The sequence below is a fragment of the Protopterus annectens genome, chromosome 11.part0, assembly GCF_019279795.1.
Source record: "Protopterus annectens isolate FY-2018-M chromosome 11.part0, PAN1.0, whole genome shotgun sequence".
Taxonomy (NCBI): Eukaryota; Metazoa; Chordata; order Ceratodontiformes; family Protopteridae; genus Protopterus; species Protopterus annectens.
Window position 1 is genome coordinate 408,167,773 of NC_056745.1, and position 21,178 is coordinate 408,188,950.

At 39.5% G+C, this 21,178-nt stretch overlaps 1 protein-coding gene across 3 annotated transcripts in view; it reads left to right on the forward strand.

Annotated features, from left to right (window-relative positions):
* CCDC87 (coiled-coil domain containing 87) overlaps positions 1–21,178 on the forward strand; it is a 1,578,580-nt gene that overhangs the window by 1,217,769 nt on the left and 339,633 nt on the right. The window lies entirely within an intron of this gene.

A 21,178-nucleotide genomic window follows, 5' to 3' on the forward strand; every position in this document is an offset into this window, starting at 1 on the left:
ACCACTGCAGCATCCCTGCAGTATTATCCTCCATGCTAAGATCCGGTCATTTTGAAGTCACCATTTCCCCCCAACCCCCCTCTGACTAGGGTAAAACAAAAAAACTTCTCCAAAGCTGATTACAGACTCCTGAGGTTTGGCATAAACAGCTTCACAGCCCTTTTCCCCTCTCTATGAACTGGCACCAGTATCCAGAACTACACTAGAGCACTATACGAGCTATTATATAGATGCATGGAATCAGGAATACCCGACAGGACTAAATCATCCTCCGCAAGGAAGAGTAAACCTCTCTGGTGGACATCTGCAATAAATAAACTCTATAACAAAAGGAAAAAATTGCTGCCCAGGACCAAGAAGGAGCAGGTGCCCAGTTGGAAGCAATCTCTTCTTAGCTTGAACAAGCAAATAAAAGCACTAGTGAAATCCTCCAAAGCAAACTTCGAGTCCAAATTGGCCATATCTACTAGAGATAGTCATAAGACTTCTTCAAATATGTCCACAATCTCAAAGAAAGCTCCCAGATCTGTTCAGGACTGGTGGTCAAGGACACCACATATACAAATGCCATAGATATAGCAAACTTGCTGGCTGACAGATTCAGTGAAAACGTCACCCCCCCCCCCCCATCAGTAAGTCAGGACATCCTCACTACCTGTCCCCTTCCCCTTATATCTAGGGAACAGGTCATCACTGCTCTCTCAAAGGCAAAAAATACAGCCTCCATGGGACCCAATAACATCCCAGGCTGCATCCTACATGAACTTAGGCAGGAACTTGCAGCACCATTAGGTGCCATATTCAACCAATGCCTGAGTACTGGCTTCATCCTAGCTGAGTGGAGGACAGCCACTGTCATCCCTTTGCACAAAGGTGGAACATCCACCGATCCAGGAAATTTTAGTTCCATCAGCCTAACTAGCCTGATCATGGAACAGATTTTCATGGACCTCATTAACAAGGACATTGGCAACCTCCAACCACTCGATCCTACATAGTTTGGGTTCGTCAAAGGGAGGTCATATATGTTAAATTTGGTCGACTTCTTTGAGACAGTCACCAGAGTCATGGATGAAGGGAAGATGGTGCACACCGCATACCTTGACCTGGTCAAAGCCTTCGACACTATTCCCCACTCAGGCATAATAGATTAACTCTCTCAACTAGGCATCAAGCTGTATGTTAACAGATGGGTAGCTAACTGGCTCACTGATAGAATCCACCTAGTCAAAATAGGGGAAGCCACCTCAAGCAGTAGACCTGTAATGAGCAGCGTACCCCAGGGATCGTCTTGGGACCTCTGTTATTTGGAATGTACATTTCTGAGGTGCAGGCCAAAACCAGTGGGCTATGGCTGACCAAGCTTGCAGATGACTGCAAGCTGAGCACTGTCATCAATTACCGTAATGATGTGGACATCCTCCAAGAGGGTCTCACCCAAACAAATGTCTGTTGCCAGAAACATGGCCTCAAGCTAAGTACTAAAAATGCATCATCATCATCCCCTTTGGGGAGAGTGATGTCCACATAAATTATCACATTAATAACATCCTAAGCATGCAATCAGTCGTTAGGGAATTGGGACCCAAGTTTGATAGCAACCTGACTTTTGACCACCTTGTTGGTTCCGTTGTAAGAAAAGCTTTCTACGTGGCTCACCTTATTAGGAAAGGTATCTCATCCAAGGACAAGGAGGTCATAACAGCCCTGTAGTCTTCCCTTATAACACCCATTATTGAGTACAATGCCTGTTTTAGCATATACCTCACAAAGCACATGCAGCAGCTGAAGAGACCACAGAGGTTCCTCACAAGGAGAATCCAGGGCCTCAAACATCTACCCTACACAGATAGGCTAAAAGCCCTGTCCCTCTACTCAGTCTCATACAGACTCCTCAGAGATGGCCTCTGGTTGGCATACAAAGCAATGTCAGACCCTGCCCTGATGGAACTGTTGCATATGTGCAAGTCAAGTTCCACTCGAGTAACCCACACGCACAGCCTCAACCTGGTCTGTGCCATCAATAGGACTTGTTGGCAGGACAGATTTGTGTCCCAGAGACTCCCCCTTCTGTGGAATAGGCTCCCTGTGCATGTCAAGCAGGGTGCCTCCTTAACTCTTTTTAAGCACAACCTGGATTACTGGATGGGGAAAAGAAAATACAGCCCTGGGATTCCAACTGTGTCCCTGCTGGACAGGGGCATCGGGTGCTGACTTGTCCGAACATGGGCTAATTTCTTGGCCAGGCTTGCAAGGGCCTCAGGGCCAATAGCTAAGTAACTTCCTATGATCCTATGTCACCACCTCTCATTTCACTAACATGATCTAATGCAAAATAAGACAGTCTGAAAATGTAGGCAACCAGTTGATTCTCAAAACAAAGCATTATTTTATTTATTTATTTTTTGTTTTGATGGCATGCAAGTGTTGGAAGACTCTTTGTAATAACTTTCGAGTTTTTTGCCCACATAGTAACCGGGACAGGAGATTCACATTGTACTATAGGTATACCACATAAGAGGAAGAAAATTGAAGTGAGAACTACCAGTCTGGTTGTAGTTAGGAATACTCTCACAAAGGATATTTTGCTATGAATTTTTAGCATTTTGGTTTGTTAAACACATTGTTGCTGTTACTACTCTTATTGACATTTTCCAAAAGGTCCTTCAAATTTGTTGTTTATGTGTATATATATATATATATATATATATATATATATATATATAAATGTTTGCCCTACTCTCTCTGCTAACTCTTGCTGTCCATGTAAAATCTTCCATTTGGTATGATTGAACTATTTAATGTCTGGCATATTAACTGAAAAACATTGAGTGAAATTGGAAAAAGAAAGTGGTTATGAAGATCTCCAATGATCGTTGTGGTGGCTCCCTTCTGGACCAGGCAACAGTGGTACTCTTTACTTTTGGAAATGGACAAGGGCAGTTATCACAAGCTTCTTCACGTACTGGACATATTCACACAAGACAGGAGTGTTTGATAGACCCCAACTTGAAATAACTTCAGCTAACTGCCTGGAAGAGTTTTAATACCCTTTAGGCACCTGTTTTTGGAGTACGTGCATCAGATTTTAATGGAGGTAAAGAAACTGCTACTTGGAAGTCATATATTACTAAACAGAAATAATTTTCTAGTTGGTGCTAAGACAAGACCCAGGACCCTTTTAGGGCTTCTATTTTTCTGGTAAAAGTTGTGTGAGTTAATATCCTATGGCTTTTCTTACTCTGCTCTCAAGTTTCATTTGTCAAACATTTCACCGTATATGCCCATGGGTCCTCCCCTTTCAATGCATTCCCATGTTAAAATGTTTTTGAAAGGAGTGTTGCATTCTAGGCCACTTTGAAAACAGATGCCTCCTCCTTGAGATCTCAACTTTTTGTTTTGAAAAAATTAACTTTTACTCAATATGAACCATCCCATCATGTTAATTTGTGGTTCATAACATGGAAAACAGTTTTGCTGATTACTCTGACTTCTGCAAGAAGAGTGTCTGAGATGCAAGCTCTCATGGTGGATCAACCTTGTATCATCTCATTTTCCACAAACATAATTTCCTTGAGAAAGAGTATTTCTTTTATATCTAAAATGGCATCCAAGTTTACTTTGAGACAAACTATCGATTTCTTTCCAGAATCTAAAAATAAGGGAAAGGATTATTTATACTGTGGATGTCCACAGATAATTCAAATTTTATCTTAATTGAAGTAAAACCTTCAGAAACTCTGATCAGTTATTTAATTTCTTATGAAGGTAAGAACAAAGGACAACTTTTGTCAAAGCAGACTGTTTCCACATGGTTGTCCTGTGCTATTTCATTGGGTTATACCCACTACAACCTGGCAATTCCAGGCAGTGTGAAGGCATACTCTTTCAAGGCCTTGGCTTCATCAGCAGCTTTTCTGGGAAATGGTTCAATTTTAGATGTATTCTATGAACAGCAACATGGTCCTCTATACATGCTTTTATAAAGCATTACAAACTACATTCCTTTTCCAGGTCTAGAGTAGGCTTCGCTAGGACCATTCTCCAGCAGCTCCTGGATCCTCATTCTTCCTCCTCCCAGTCCATTAAAGCTGTGGTAGTCTACCCATATAGCCAAGGCTACTGCAATAATAATCAAATGATGAACATAATACAGTTGTGTAAGTAAACTCACCATAACAGTAGATGTTTGAAAGATCACTGCTGCAGTATCCACTCTCTTCCTCCATCCCCCTTATTTTTGTATACTTTAGTTGCCAGGATTAAGGTTCTGTTTTTCATGGACCTCACATTAACCTCTTTCAGGACTCTAACCTCCCCTTCTCACTTGGCAAGAAAGCTCAGAAGGGCTTGGCACCCAAACCATTGATATACTTCAGATTTGCTCAAGCTACTGAAGGTTTGGACATCTGAAAAGGATGGCTGTTATATATTTTGCTGGATATAACCTGTATATTTAAGGTTACAGCAGCAGTGATCATTCAAACATCCATTTCATAGTTTCATAGTTTAGTACTAAGCTATCTGCCCTGGGGCATTTGCAAGCCTAGCCCTAGAGATGTGGCTTTCACCACCCCATGTAGTGGTACTAAGGTGTATAGAATAAATTTAGAATACTGTGCCTTTGTCTAGTAGTGACACATTGAAGACCCCCTTACTTATTAAAATTAGTTTACTGTGCCTCTGTGAAGTAGTGACACAGGGGTGACCCCCGGGGTAAACCTACAATCTCCCATCCACTCGTCAAGATTTCTCTTGAAGAGAGTCAGTGAGGGGCTCTGCCTAACATGGACTGGGATTTTGTTCCAGAGTATGGGAAGCCTCTGAGTTATGAATCTGTCCCTCCAGCATGTTCTATTCATGTTTGTACTGAGGTTTAAATCTTTGGCTCTCGTGGTTCTTATGGATTTTGATTTTTTGAGGTGGAGCATGTCCATCAATTCCTGGTTGGACATGGCCTTGTATGTCAGGCACAGATCACCTCTGAGCAGGCGGTATGCTACTGAATAGAGCTGGAGTTTCTTTAGCCTGGCAGCATATGACATATGTTGGAGACCCTTGATCCTCTTGGTGAGGTACTTCTGGGGTCTCTCCAGCTGTTGTAAGTGCCGGGTGAGGTACATACCAAATGGGGCATTGTACTCAATCATGGGCCTGATAAGGGAGGAGTACAGGGACACGATGACCTCCTTTGATCTGGATGTGAACCCCTTCATGATAAGGTGGGCAAGGTAGAAAGTCTTTCTAACCACTTTGGCAATGTGGGTGTCAAATGAGAGGTCACTATCAACTTGGGTCCCCAGGTCTCTGATTACTTTTTCGGTACTCAGTGGGTTACTGTCTATGTGATAATTTGTGGGTACTTTGTTTTTCCCAAAGGGGATGACTATACATTTCTTGGCATTCAGTTTAAGGCCATGATTCCGGCACCAGTTGTTCATTTCGGTGAGGCCTCTCTGTAGGATGTATGTGTCAGCTGGTGTATTGACTATGGCGCCTAGTTTGCAGTCATCTGCGAACTTTGTCAGCCACAACCCTCCCATGTTTGCTTTCACATCTGAGAAGTAAATGCCGAACAAGAGGGGTCCCAGGACAGAGCCCTGTGGGACACCACTTGTGACTGGCTTTGAGTCTGACATGGCTCTCGCAATCTTGACTTTATGGGTTCTGTTCTTTAGCCAGTTTGCAACCCATCTTGTGACATATGGATTTACATTTAAGCAGTTTAGGTTATTGTGTCGAAGGCTTTAGCCAAGTCCATGTAGGCTGTATGGACTGCCTTGCCCTCATCAATGGCTCTAGTGACTGTTTCGAAAAAGTCAACCAGGTTCAAAAGGCAGGATCTGCCCTTTACAAAGCCGAACTGGGTGGGATCAAGTGTCTGTAGGTCCCCAATGTCGTTGTTTATGAGTTCCATAATAATTCTTTCCATAGCTTTGCAAACCAGGCTGGTCAAGCTTATGGGGCGGTAGTTCCCAGGGTCTGTAGTGGAGCCTCCCTTGTGGAGTGGGACCACTGTTGCTGTATGCCAGTGTTCAGGTACATATCCTGTAGTAAGGCTAAGGTTAAATGACATTTTTATATGCGGGTTTAGCTCCTCTTGGAGTTCACATATCATGCAGCCGGGGATACCATCAGGTCCCATAGATGCTGTGTTTTTTGCTTTGCTGAGGGCGGTTCTCACCTGGACATCAGAGATGACAGGGAGGTTACATTCAGCTGGGATGAGTATTTCTTCTTTTGGAGGTGAGGGAGGGGAGAAATTTGCACTGAACCTGTCTGCCAGAATGTTGGCAATATCTGTGGGTTCGGTAAATTTTTTGTCGTTGTGTACTAACTCTGAGCATATCTGAGGTTTTCCGCCCAGGTTTCTAACATAACTGAAGAATGCCTTGTGGTTATCTTTAGTGTCCTTGGCGATTTTTCTCTCAAAGTTGGCCTTGGATGTGTTTATGAGAGAACGTAGATTTCTACTAGTGCTGATCAGAGATGCCTTCCCTTTATGGGATTTTGCTCTGTCTTGCAGTAGCTTCCTTCTTTTGTTATACAATTTGTTTATGGCTGGGGTCCACCAGACAAGATGCTTTCCTTTGGTGGAGAGGGTCTTGGTTTTATTTGGGATTGCACGATCCATGCATTCTTGGAGATGTCCGTAGAAAGCATTTGTGTAGGATTCAGCATTGTGGGATATGGTTTCCATTGGCCCTGTGGGCTTAAATGATACCATCTCAGTCTTGAGAAGTGTAAAGTTGGCTTTTGAGAAGTTTCTCACTGTAGTCTTTTGTGCTGGGGGTGGAGGTGGTAAATGTATATCCAGGGTGATTAGTTTGTGGTCAGATCTCACCAATGAGGGCAATACTTAAGGTGTGGAGCATTTTGTCCCCATGTTTGTGATGATCAGGTCTAGTATATTATCCCCCCTTGTGGAAGAGGTGACTAGCTGTTCCATTGCATTTGAGTTTATGAATTCCAGGAACCTTTGGGCTAGGGTGTTAGGGCTAGAATAGTGCACCCAGTCTATGTTAGGGTAGTTGAAGTCTCCCAATATGATGGTATTTGGTGAGACATTCATATCTTCCAATGTCTTCAGGAAGGCTGAGTGAGGTTCTTAAGATTGGGAGGGTGGTCTGTAACATGCAACCAGTTGTATAGCAGTTTTGCCTACGGTTAGCTGCACCTGGATGGTCGCCGATGCTTCATGAGTTACCACTAACCTGGAAGTGTGGGTATCCTTGATGAATATGGACACTCCCCCTCCCTTTGTGGTTCGGCCCGGGTTTTGAGGCCGAAAAGCATGATACGAGGTAAAGCCTGGTAGCGCTGGGGTGCTCTCAGGAGCCTTGAACCAGGTCTCGGTTACAGCGCAGACATCAATGTTCTCCATACTGAGGAGTGCTTCGAGAGCCTGCATCTTGAGATTTAGACTTCTGGCGTTGAGCAGCATTACCCTTAATTTTTTTCCATTTTTGTTTTCTAAGGAGGTGGGTTCGTCTTTTGAGCCTTGCCTAAAAATGGCACTATGGGGGTGGCAAGAGCCTTAGCCAATATCCGGAAGCCCAGTGGTGACAGGTGCAAGCCGTCCCTTGCGAAGCAGCGTGGCTTGTCCAGCATGTCATCCCAAGCAGACAGTGCTATTGTAAGTTTATTTACTCAACTATACTTTATTAAAATATCTAAATTAGTGCTTACTATAATGTAATTTGGTAGTCTAGTCCAGGCATCAGTTAATCTCTCCCAGAAAGCCAATTAGAAAATCTCTCATTCCTATATAACCTGCTACACGGGTTGTCTGATGATTCTGTATTACTCTGTTTTAACTCCAAGTTTTCCCAGAGGTTGTTGTTTAAATGCACTATACATCTGAATAATCTCTCCTCCTAAATATCTCTATGAGACACTATGCAAATGCATATATTCTAATTCTTCATAATAATTTAATGTTTGACATCCATGGATGCCTTGGTATATTTTCTCGGTACTCCTTCCAGTTTACTCATGCTAGTTTTCTCATAAAGCATCAATTTTATTATTCCATACTGTAGTTTGGATCTAATCTAACTGACAAACAATGAGTTCATCATTTTGGATTTTCGAGAGTATAAATCCCTTTATACAGTCTTTATAAATGTCATTAACCAATTGGTAGATATGACCAGAACAACTCAAATCTGGTCTATCTGTAATAATCAGGTCTTTAAATAAATCCACACTTTCAGTCACTGCATGCTGTATTAAATGTTCACCCTTCGAGCTATTTCTTTCAAATCTGTTATGATTGGTTTTTGATGTATTTATCAGCATATTATTCTCCTCTGTCCAAATGATCAGTTTATTGAAGTTCCTTTGTAGACATGCCGTATGTGTAACAGATGTAATTCATTGGCAAGTCATCTGCATACAGAGTATAGAACAACTACAATGGAAAAGATAGATCCATAAGATACAACCTAAACAAGTCTGGAACTAGGACAGAGCCCTGTGGGCAATCCTGACTATAACTTAGAATTTTACCTGTCTAGTTGCTGTATGATACTTGCCATGTCATATTTGTAAGCTGTGCAGCTTTTTATCTTCTCAAGACTAAATTAATACGTAATTATTCTAACTTATTAATCAGAGTTTTTATGTATGACCCTGTCAAAGGCTTAATAGATGTCTGTATAAATGATGTCATAGCACATTTTCATTTATAGCTGTTATATCATTACTATAGAACATTATGCTACAGGGAGTTACAGATTTATTTTCAGCATATGGATGCTGATGTATGATTTCAAGACCTAGACTTTCCATTTCTGACAATAGTTTATCCAAAATAACTTTCTGCATTATTTTTCCACAACAAGAAAGTAGACTTTGGGGTTTTTATGACTCTGGGTTTCCCCTTTCCTTTAAAGATGAGTTTAACTCTTTCACACCTATACTGCTATATCCATAATGTCTAGAACAGTGCCTACAGCACTAGTGTATTTAAAAACTCCTGCCTTCAGTGCCTGCAGCCAGTATGTCCACAGTTGCATTTAAAGACTTCCAACTTCTTTATTTTGTTTATTACATGTGCAGAAACATGATGTTAAGTTCCTTGATTGAGCATGTGTAGTAATCAAGTGTCAGATACTATTTTTAATTCCCAATGACTCACCGATTGAATGCCAGTATTCCCGTGCTTGTATCAAGCCATGGATGCAATCTCTGTGATCAAGTGCCATAAAGTTTCTCTGTCATAAATCTGTAGATAGAGCATTTTACCTTTCTTTTCCAGAAAACTCAATTTCTCTGCTTCTCCATTCCACACAGCATATATTTTTCTTGGAGCTCAAATTGAGCCAGACAGACATATGTCTGATGTCACTACAGAAGAACAAATTAGCTGAGGAGGCATCTGTCCAGCTTATTAAACTTTCCTCCAAAATATTCTACTGCTGTAACATTCCTGCAATGCTTGCTTGCAAAACTTTTATTTGCTTGTTGAAGGTGCTGTTTGCCAGCACATCTAAAGTGTTGACAGTGCCATGATCTGACTAAGGGCAATGCTTATGGTGCTACGGCTGCTATTCTTTTTATCCCCCCAGATGTAATATTTTTTTTTGTCTATCATCAAACAAGAGGCTAATGGAATGTTTTCATGCTTACTATGTACTGTGTCTTATCAAATGCACAGAGCCACATGGGGAGAACATTATGCTGTATATTTATATGCTCATTCATTCAGTTTCTGCTGAAACTGCCCCTTTAAATCTGACTCACCTTGCTGTGAACCAGGAATTTGCTGTATCCATTCTGTATGAACGGAAGGCTGTTGTTTCTTTCGACTTTTCCCAGTTAGGGGTCACCACAGTGGAACGCTAATGATTGGCAGTAGATTTTTACGGTGCTGCAGTGCCAGCTCGACGGCCAACCTTCAACGAAGGCACGCCCATTCATGCTTGTCTTTCGAATGCTACTCGACCGTGGGGAGGACATGCAGACTCCACACAGAAGGCACTATTTCTCCTTAGTTTTAGGACATCGGCTGCTGAAAAATGTATTTACTTTTTAGATCAAATGCATGCAATGCGTCTTCTATAGTTCTTGACAAGGAAATGGTACTGTTTCTTTCTTTTAATCTTTTTCTCAGCTTTTTAAGTATTAGCTGAGATTACCTAAAGAAATTCTAAAATTTTTATAAAGAATGTTATGGAAGTAGTACTTTACAGCTCTTGACTTTTTGTAATCCTTTGGGTATGGGTGAGTAAACAGACACTGGATAGCCAGAGATTTACAGTTGCTTTACTTTTTGCTATAAAGGCGTCAGTTGTAGGAATGACAAAAAACAATCAGAACTGATTCAAGTGTGATGTCTCCTTTACAGTCTGTGAAGAATAGATGAGTATTTCAGCAGCAAGGAATTAGTGCTTGTTTATCTAACAGTGTTTTTAGGGATGAAAAAATATACAAACTTTGGGTTGTTCAATTCTGCCATGCTGACACCAAATATTTAAGAGTAGACATCTAAAAATCATGAAATGCATTTTTAAAAATATGGATATAATGCCCTGACATATGATGTTGAAAGTACTCCAATGCGAAGTCTAACAGCAAGCTTAAAAATGCTTCAGATTTACATGTTTTTTATCAGCTGGCAGTGAATTGGTATTAATTACTTTTATTTAGCGCTGCCACATTTTAAGCAAGCCAATGTTGGGCATGGGTGTGTGACAAGTATGACAATGGCCACAACCTCTACCCATGGCATCACTACAGGAGTGGCGAAAGAGATGCATTTATACGTACAACATTGAGAAGTTATTACAGTGTACTGAAATCTCTCGCAAACCATTTACATTATGCATCTATATCAATAAAAGTGAAGCATTACTACAAAAACACAAATATTGCACTGTACCAGTAAGTAAACTTCACAAAAAAACATACTATGCATATTTAACAGACATGTATGGTTATTTAAAAAAAGGAAAAAACTCTAAATTCTATATATTGCACTAACCATAACTATTCTGAACAACAAAACTAAAATCTACATACTGTACACAAGCACTTCTTCTTCTTTAGGCTTTTCCCAGTTAGGGGTCGCCACAGTGGATCACCTGTCCGCTCATGATTGGCAGTGGAGTTTTACAGTGTTGAGTTGCCAGCCCGGCGCCCAACCTTCCACAGAATGCACACACACGCACACATTCATGCCTAGGGCCAATTTAGAGTGTCCAATCCACCTACAGCATGTCTTTGGGATGTGGGAGGAAACCGGAGCACCCGGAGGAAACCCACGTGACCACAGGGAGGACATGCAGACTCCGCACAGAAGGCACCCCAGCCAAGGATCAAACTGGAGAACCTCTTGCTGTGAGGTGGCAATGCTAACCGCTGCACCACCATGGCCGCACAAAGGTTGTTGTTGTTGTGTCTTTCGGCTTTTCCCGGTTAGGGGTCGCCGCAGCGGAACTCCGGTCCGCTAATGATTGGCAGTAGATTTTTATGTGCCGAGTTGCCGGCCCTGACGCACAACCTTCAATGAAGGTACGCCCATTCACACATGTCTCCACACAGAAGACGCTCTAGCTGAGAATCGAACAGGACAATGTCTTACTGTGAGGCGACAATGCTACCGCAGCACCACCACCGTTTTTTTTAAATGTACTTACTGTTGCATTTGATTTGATGGCGTGAAGTAGTACCTGATTTGATATAATATTTGAATAAAAGTCATTGCATTTCTAGTAATTTATAGTCATCATTAGGTCAGCTTTTAGCAAGTCCACACACTACAAAGATTTCACACATCAGTCCATTTGTTTTTATCCGAACAAAAAAACTCTGTCCACAAATGCATTGGATGTTGGTATAGATAATACCATAGTAATTACTAGATATAAAGCAGTCAGCTTGGGCCTTTCTCTGAAAAGTTTCAGCCACTTTTCTCCTAGTGATATATAAGCTTGTGGTACATAACTGTTGGAGGAATGGAGTGATTGTTAAATAGTGCTGGAAAAGACTGTGTTCATCTATGAACTGAAGACTGAGGGCAGTTGTAACACTAGGCTCAGTTAAAGATAATTAATTGCAAAAATACGAACCCAGCAATGCAAAATATAACAAAAAGCTGTTTAATAAGGCAGAGCTTTCAGGTAAAACCCTTCACATATAAAAACCTTCATATCTGTATAAACATATATGCATCATAATAAAAATGTACAGAATTGTTTTGTTTTATATATTTTATATGTTAATTGATTAATTGGTAATTACTGGCTGTGTGTTATATAAATAAGGAGTGATAGTTGCTGTCTTTTATACACTGATGAAGGTTTTTACCTGAAAGCTTTGTCTTATTAAACAGCTTTTTGTTATATTTTCCATTGCTGAGTTTGTATATTTGCAATTGGTTTCTGGTTTTATGAACTAAGCTTAATCTCTATTACCATGGTTGGTTATTTCTCAGTTAAAGATAACTCAGGCAGTATAGGTTTCCTCTGGGTGCTCTGGTTTCCTCCCACATCCCAAAGACATGCTGCAAGTGGACTGGACACACTAAATTGGCCCTAGGTGTGAGTGTGTGCATGTGTGTGCCTTCTGTGGAAGGTTGGGCATTGGGATGGGAACTCAACACCATAAAACTCCACTGCCAGTCATTCTACAGACTGGTGTTCCTCTGTGGAGACCCCTAAAAGGAAAATCTAGAAGAAGAAGAATAGCAGTCTTATGTTGGTTAATTTTCTAATGTCATGTGACATCATTTCTTACACCATAGATGACTAGGAATTCCTTACTGCAGTACCTGCAGAATCCTTTCAGGTCATTTCATTTCTTTATCTATCTAGTCAGATTCCATTTTCTAAACATTCTACTACTTGTACATTCTCTTATTGGCAGTAGACTCTGATGAACCTGAAGCTCTCTTCATTCTTGTATCTGTACTTACCTGATATACAACACATTTAACAGAACTGTGTTAGTAGGATGCAAGAATCAGGATCACATTTATTGGCCAAGTATGTACACATACAAGGAATTTGACTCTCCAAGTATGAATTATATAAATAGCATACATACAACTAAGAACAAGACAAATGATATACATGTAACTATTAAGAACAAGACAAAAAACTAACTATACATATACATATACCTACAAGGGGCAAAGCACAACTCAGTGCAAGAAATATTAAAATAAACTAAAAGAAACAAGTATTAACAATATGTAAACAATACTGCAGAATCCTCGGAGGCTTGGGAAAAAGAATACCCCAACCTAATAAGCTGAGTTAACCGTTTATGAACTTGAGGCCCTGTGGAAAAAAACTGTTCTTAGATCTGCTTGTTTTGGTGCGTATTAATCTATAATGCTTGGCTGATGGTAATAGTTCAAAAAGATGGTGGCCTGGATGTGAAGGGTCGTTGATGATTTTCCCTGCCCTTTTCATGACTCTGGAATAGTACGGGTCCTGTAAGGAAAGCAGACTAGCACCAGTGATATTTTTGGCAGATTTGACTATTTGATGTAACCTATTTTTGTCATGATTAGACAGAGATCCAAACCACACTGTTATGGATGAGCTGAGAACAGACTCAATGACTTCTGTATAGAACTGAGTCAACATTTCCTGTGGGAAGTTGAACTTCCTCAGCTGTCGCAGAAAGTACATTCGCTGTTGTGGCTTTTTTATGATGGACCCTACACTTGTCTCCAACTTCAAGTCCAGGGAGATTATAGATCCCAAAAGCTTGAAGGATTCCACAACTGACACACCAGTATTAAATATAGGGGGGGGGGGTAATATTGTATTATCACTCCTAAAGTCCACTGTCATCTTCACAGTTTTAAGAGTATTCAGTTCTAGATTATTCTGACTACACCAAAAGGCCAGCTGCTCAACCTCCCATCTGTATGCAGACTCATCACTATTCCTAATGAGCCTGATGATAGTTGTATCGTCTGCGTATTTAATAAGTTTGACAGAAGGGTCCTTAGAGATGCAATCATTAGTGTAGAGGGAGAATAGCAGTGGGGAGACCACACATTCCTGGGGTGCACCTGTATTGATTGTGCGATAGCTAGATGTAAATTAACCCAGTTTCAGCTGCTGTTGCCTATTGGTTAGAAAATTGGTGATCCATTGACAGGTGGAAGCAGGAACGGAAAGCTGGGAGAGGTTCCAGTGAAGAAGTTCTGGAATTATTGTATTAAATGCAGAGCTGAAGTCCACAAACAGAATCTTTGCATATGCCCCTGGGTTGTCAAAATGTTGCAAGATATAGTGCAGGCCCATATTAACTGCATTATCCACTGACAGGTTCTCTCGATAAGCAAACTGAAGGGGGTCCAACGAAGGAGCTGTAATATCCTTCAAGTGAGCTAGCACCAGCCTCTCAAACGTCTTCATGACCACCAATGTCAAAGCAACAGGCCTGTAGTCATTTAGTCCTGTTATAGTGGATGTTTTAGGCACTGGAATGATTGTGGCTTGTTTGAAAGGTAAGTGAACTTCACACATTTGGCTCTAATGATTTATTAAAAATCCAAGTAAAAACAGGAGTCAGTTGATCAGCACAGGTTTTTAAACAGGAGGGTGAAACCCCATCTGGACCAGCTGCTTTCTTAATTTGCTGTCTTTTAAAAAAATGATACACATCCTTCTCAGAGATAATTAATGCAGGCTGAATGTGAGAATGTGTGGAAGAGAGTCATATAAGTCTGAAAACTGACAGAGGTGGTAACAGTGTCATTTGTAGCCTCAGGCTTATCAAACGTGCAGTAAAAAGCATTCAGGTCATCAGCCAGCTGGTAATTAGCTGCAGTGTAGGGGGATGGTTTCCTGTAGTTTGTAATGTTCTGTAGACCTTTTCACACTGATGCAGGATCATTGGCTAAAAACTGTTTTTTCGGCTCTTCAGACTAGTTCTTTTTAGCCACTTTGATTTCTTTTGTCAGTGTGTTCCTTGCCTGTCTAAAAAGTGTTCAATCCCCACTTCTATAGGCATCTTCCTTGGCTTGACGAAGCTGCTTAAATTTAGCAGTAAACCAGGGTTTGCTGTTGTTAAATTTTAACCAGGTCTTAGTGGAGACACACCTATCTTCATAGAAGCTGACATAAGATGTTCATAACATATAACGTAGCAAATAATAACAATAACATAAATAATAAAATAGCAAAATTGTCATTTGAAAGAACTGGCATAAAAACACTGGCATTTGAATGAACTGGCATGAAAAACAGCATTTGAATGAAATGGAACGAAAAACATGGCATTTGAAAGAACTGGCTTGAAGAATACTGGCGTGAACACAGCATCTGAAATTGGCGTGGAAGACACTGGCATTTGAAAGAACTAGCACAAAAAAGCACTGGCATTTGAAAGAACTTGCATTTATAAGAACTGGTTTGAAAAAGGCAACATCTGAAAACTGGCATAACACTGGCATTTGGAATATGAAACAGTTTGTAAGTTATTCTACCTCATCTGTGATGTAGATTTATTGAAGACCTGAACAGCGGAAGAGAAGGGAATTTTAACATTACAAACCATTTAGAAAAGGTAGAATGGTTAATGATGTAATGGCACAGTAGATCCCACAGCTAGGTATGGGAGAAAAAACATTTTAACCATTAAAACCTTGACATTAACACTAAACTAATGTCTTTCGACTTTCCCAGTTAGGGGTCACCACAGCGGACCTCCGGTCCACTAATGATTGGCAGTGGATTTTTACGGTGCCGAGGTGCCAGCCTGACGCCTAACCTTCAAAGAAGGCACACCCATTCACGCACGCACCTACCTGCATGTCTTTTAAATGTCACTCGACCGCGGGGAGGACATGCAGACTCCACACAGAAGGCGCTCCAGCCAAGAATCAAAACCTTGACATTAACACTGCTGGTAGCCATATCTCTCAGCCTCTTGGAGCAAGAATTCTGGACAAAACCAATAGGAATGAGGGGACAAAGATACAAAATCAAGGACAGATTTTAAATTATTGCAGTTAAAACTTAAAAAGTTACTTAAATAGTTTTGCGTTAACATGCATTTTCTGAAAGATATGAATTATGAAACTCAAATATCTGTCATTACTGACTTCAAACCCAAATGATTTGCCAGAAAACCCACATTTTTGGGGGGGTATAGACCAAAAATATGAGGCAAAAATCTGAACATTCTTTAAAAATCTTAACAGTTGAGAGGTGTGTTGGTAGCAGTTGTATGACCCTATAGCAGGATAAAGATCTAACCAGAGAAAATAAAAAGCACCTTTACAAACCATTAACAGGTAGTGTTTTTAACCATTACAAGTATTAAAGCAAAACAGCTACAGATTTGGCTTTGTGTTCACAGTACATTCCATATCTAAGCAGGGTGGGATTTTTTTTAAGCATTCCTTTATAATAATAGTTTACCCTGCACAACAAAAAAATGATAGACACCAGGACAGCCATAATGCTATCTAGTACCACTGTACCCAAACCACTACTGTTCATTTCTGAAGACCACAATAAAAACAAATAAATGAATAAAGTACATCCACATTTCCACCAGTAAAGGCAAACTATCCCAAATTAACCACAATAACTTCTATTTGTAGAATACCAAATGCACTTTGTTTAGCTCAGAACAGCCCCCCCCCCAAAAAAAAAAAAATTATATACACGTTTTCAATTATAACAGTACTTCTTGCAAGTCATCGCTAAACAGCCACTATAAAATAAATTACAATGCACAGCAGACCCCATAGACACCCACTTTATCTCCAAAAATAGTAGAAATAAGAAAAAACAAATAATAAAACCTGTATCAAAATTTACCCTGCACAACAAGGAAATAAATAAATGAATCATCCAACAGCAGCACAGCCATATTCGTACTATACCAAAAGCAGGTCATTTTAAACGTCTTGAAGACGGCATTAAAAAATACACACATTTCTTGAAGACAGTATTAAAAAAATAATTCTTGAAGACAGTATTAAAAAATAAAATAAAATACACACACTTCCACCTATAAAAGCAAACTATTAGGGTTACCACCTGTCCCACTTTGTGAGGGACAGTCCCTCTGTGGGCAGTTGTGTCCTGCGAAAAAACTGAAAAAATGGCAGATGTCCTGAGATTTTTGTACGGAAGTATTTCCTAAGTTTTCTTTCATAGTTTCATAAAACAGTTATTTTTTATCTGAAACACCTAAATGTTATATGAAATAGCATAAGCAACTCAAATGCTACACAAATAAGCTGTTATTTTGGCAAAAAGGTGAAGTTCTATCCTTTGTACTGGTCATGGGTATGTTTTGTCCTGCAAATCTGACATTTCTACAGAAAATGTCCCACTTTGAGCATTTGAAAAGGTGGTAACCCTACAAACTATCCTGAAACAACCATAACAACATGTATTAGAAGAATGCCAAATGCACTACATTTACCTCTGAACATGTCCCCCCCCCACACACACACACACACACACACACGCAAAATAAAGTTATATACACACATTTTCACTTTTAAAAGTACTTCTTGCAAGTCATCACTAAACAGTTGCTATAAAAAATGCCCAAAGCAATGCATTTTTACTTCTTGAAGACAGCATTAAAAAGTAAATAGAATACACACATTTTCACCCCAAAATGCAGACTATCCTGACACATTTCCACCTGTAGAAGCAAACTACCCAGAAATAGCCACAATAATGTCTGTTCATAATATACCAAATTTACTACATATTCTCCAGAACGTTGCCCCCACCAGTCTTAAAAAAAAGTTATATACACACATAGCTCATCTTTAAAAACTACTGCTTGCAAATCATCCTAGAACAACCACTATAGATTCAAATACTAAGGTACAGTACATCCCCCCAAAATAAAGAGAGGTATAGATACACTTTTTTACACTTTTAAAAACTACTACTTGCAAATCCCAAAACAACCACCACAGATTCAAATACTGCACAATGTGCCTCATTTACCTCTGAACATTAAAAAAGTCAAAATTAAATAAAACACAGTATTACCACCTCTTTAAAAAGTTAGAGCCATAAAACACTATTTGTACTTACCACTACAATCACAGTTTTTACTGGGGGTGGCTGTGCTGGCTTCCTAGATGGCTTTGCTTCTGGGCTGGCTAGGCTAACTTCCTGTCTGTTTGAGCTGGATTTCCTTCTGGGCTTGCTTGCTTTATGAGCTAGAGTGTCTTGCTGTCTTCCTTTCTGTTTCCTCAATCAAAAAACAATCTTGTTTTTTTAAAAAGCATTTCTAGCTGTAGAAGCACTGATAAAAAGCATTCCACAGCCATGGGCTCTATAGGGCTCTCCTGGCCTAATCCCAGCCACCTTCATGAATTGCTGCCAATTGCTACATGAGTTTAAAGACCCTGACCTGCAGGTCCAGGCTGGTGACATAACTGAATCGCATGGTGATTCAACACTTCAGCAAAGCAGAATTTTTTTAGTCCCAGTGCTTTATAGAGAGAGCAATGGGATAACCAGTGAGTATCCCACTTGTAACAGGATGGGTGGCAAACTTACTTTCACACTTGCTAATTTGTCTATTCTGCTTGACTATCTCCAGTTTTCACCTACATGTAGTATTGTGTGCCTGTGTTAGAATTTCTAAGTTTTCTGGGTTCTTGGGCATTGTCTACTTTGATGCATTGGGAAAAGTCATTTCACAGGCTGAGTCAGCCCATTGATTAGGAAAAGCTTTGGGTGCAAATAGGATGGTGGTAAGCAAGTGAGATATAGGTTTATAAATGTATGCTATTTGAATATTTATTTTATAACATAAATCTAGAGGACTTTAAGGGACATCATGGTATCAAATAAAAGCATACATAATGCTCAAAACTTATCATTGACAGCTGGTGCCTAAGTACCACCCTTTACCAGACATTTAAGATTGTTTAGTAATAAGGTATACATTATTATCATATATATATATATATATATATATATATATATATATATATATATATATGTAACTGTCGTGGGTGGTGTTCACTTGGAAGTATTGTAGAACAGCACCTCATAGGCACAGTCAGCACAGGGACAGCAGTGGCTTCTGAACCAGTTTAGGTATTTGGCAAGTGATTTACGATGATTAGTTTCTATTCAAAATTATGAATATACACTGTACAAATATGTCTGTCAATAACATGAACTAGAAATACTTTATATGCTACTTCATGGCATCAACTGAAATATTCTGTAAGGCAGACACAGATTACAGTTGTCTAACTACCCCAACTTTGTAAATATTTGTGCTTTGTTTGCCAATAAAATATGTTTTTATGGATAATATATGTTTTGTTAAGACCTCAGTCTGTGACCACTTGGTAGCATTGCGCAACATCATTTTATAGTCAAGTTCAGCATAAGAGTTCAGACATGACTCAAAACAAAAATTAATGTCCAAATGAGATACTGCTATGTGTTTATTAAAAGTTATGAATATGTGCAGCATTAATATTTTTATTAATAGCTTTCCATAAAAGCAGTGTATGTGGTACTTCATGGTATCAAATGAAGTCTTACTGCTGGTAAACTTCTCACTGCTACCTGATGTCTAACTTTTACCACTTTGTAGATATCTTCTTTTTTTAGCAATAAATATAACATTCATGCATATGTGCATATTTTATGTAAATATCTCAGACATTGTTTTCCTAAAAGCACAGTATAAGAGCATTTCACTGGACAGCTCAGCACACAGGTCAGGAATGTCTGATGACCCAAGTACAATGGTCAGTAAGCAAGAAAGTATGATTTATTTTTATGCCAAATTATGATTATGTGCTATTTTAATATTTATGTTAATAACTTGATCCAGTCAGGGTATATATGCTACTTCATGGTACCAAATCAAAGCTTATATAATGCTGCAAAAATAGTCACTGATACCTTCTGTCTTTCTATTACCAACTTGCAGATGTCTGTACGTGTTTAATAATAAAATGTAAATATCTCAGGTGTTGTCCATTTGAACATGTTGTGGAATAGCATTTGATATGCCCTGTCACCACAGAGGTCAGGCATGGCTCCATAGACAAATGGGGTGATCAGCACCACAGAAAATGTATGCCATATGTTATTAATTAAATTAATAACTTAAATCAGAAGTTGTTTATCTGCTACTCCTTGATATCTGTGAAGATAGGTGAAGGATGCCAGCCTAGCCAGATAGAATTTTGTAGATAATTCTGTCATTTGTAAATATTAATGTAAGCCACAGGCTTGTTCTCTTAAATGTGAAAAGATTGTATTGGATATTGAACTGCAAAATGTAACAACAGTGCACTCTGCTGTAAGAAAGCTAAGTCAAGCATTTTATGTCTGTCTTTGATGTCAAATTTCGGAGCCGATATGTCTAGAGGGAGGCATCCTGCCTATTGTTTTAAGACCAGAGTTAATGGCTAGAATTTGCATGTATAAATGTCCTTTATTGCTCTAGTTTTTGACCAGATGTAAAGAATGTAAATGTAGTTTATGTTAGCATGGAAACACCAGAGAACTGTGAAGAATGATGTCATGTGAAGCAGCTCAGTGTTATCACTTTAAAGCAAGAGAATCAGAGAGCGCAGAGCATTTCATCTTGAGGACATCCAACATCACCAGCACTGCCTGTTTCTTTATGTAAGTTTAATTTAGAACTGTATGTTCTCTTAGATATAGCTAGGAAATAGGAAGATTAGACTAGTTTGTTTTTTTGTGATGTCAGAACTTTTTTACCTTATTATTTTAAGTATTTCTCTGTGATCCCTGAACTCTTGACTAGAACTGTGTAGTAAGAAGTACTATTTTGTGTTTTAATTATTTATTATTAAATATTTTTAAACCTTTCAACTGTGGCTGTTTTATGTAGAGATAATTTAAGCTCTAAGAGTACATTGCATGTATATAGTGATGCTGTACCACATCACTCCAAATAAGTCTGGCTGGTGACATAACTGAATCGCATGGTGATTCAACACTTCAGCAAAGCAGAATTTTTTTAGTCCCAGTGCTTTATAGAGAGAGCAATGGGATAACCAGTGAGTATCCCACTTGTAACAGGACGGGTGGCAAACTTACTTTCACACTTGCTAATTTGTCTATTCTGCTTGACTATCTTGACTTGATAAATCAGCCATGCAGTGAATACTCAGAGTTCAGATCACAATTGTTTTATTTCTTTTGTTAGCTTAGTTAGTCAGGGA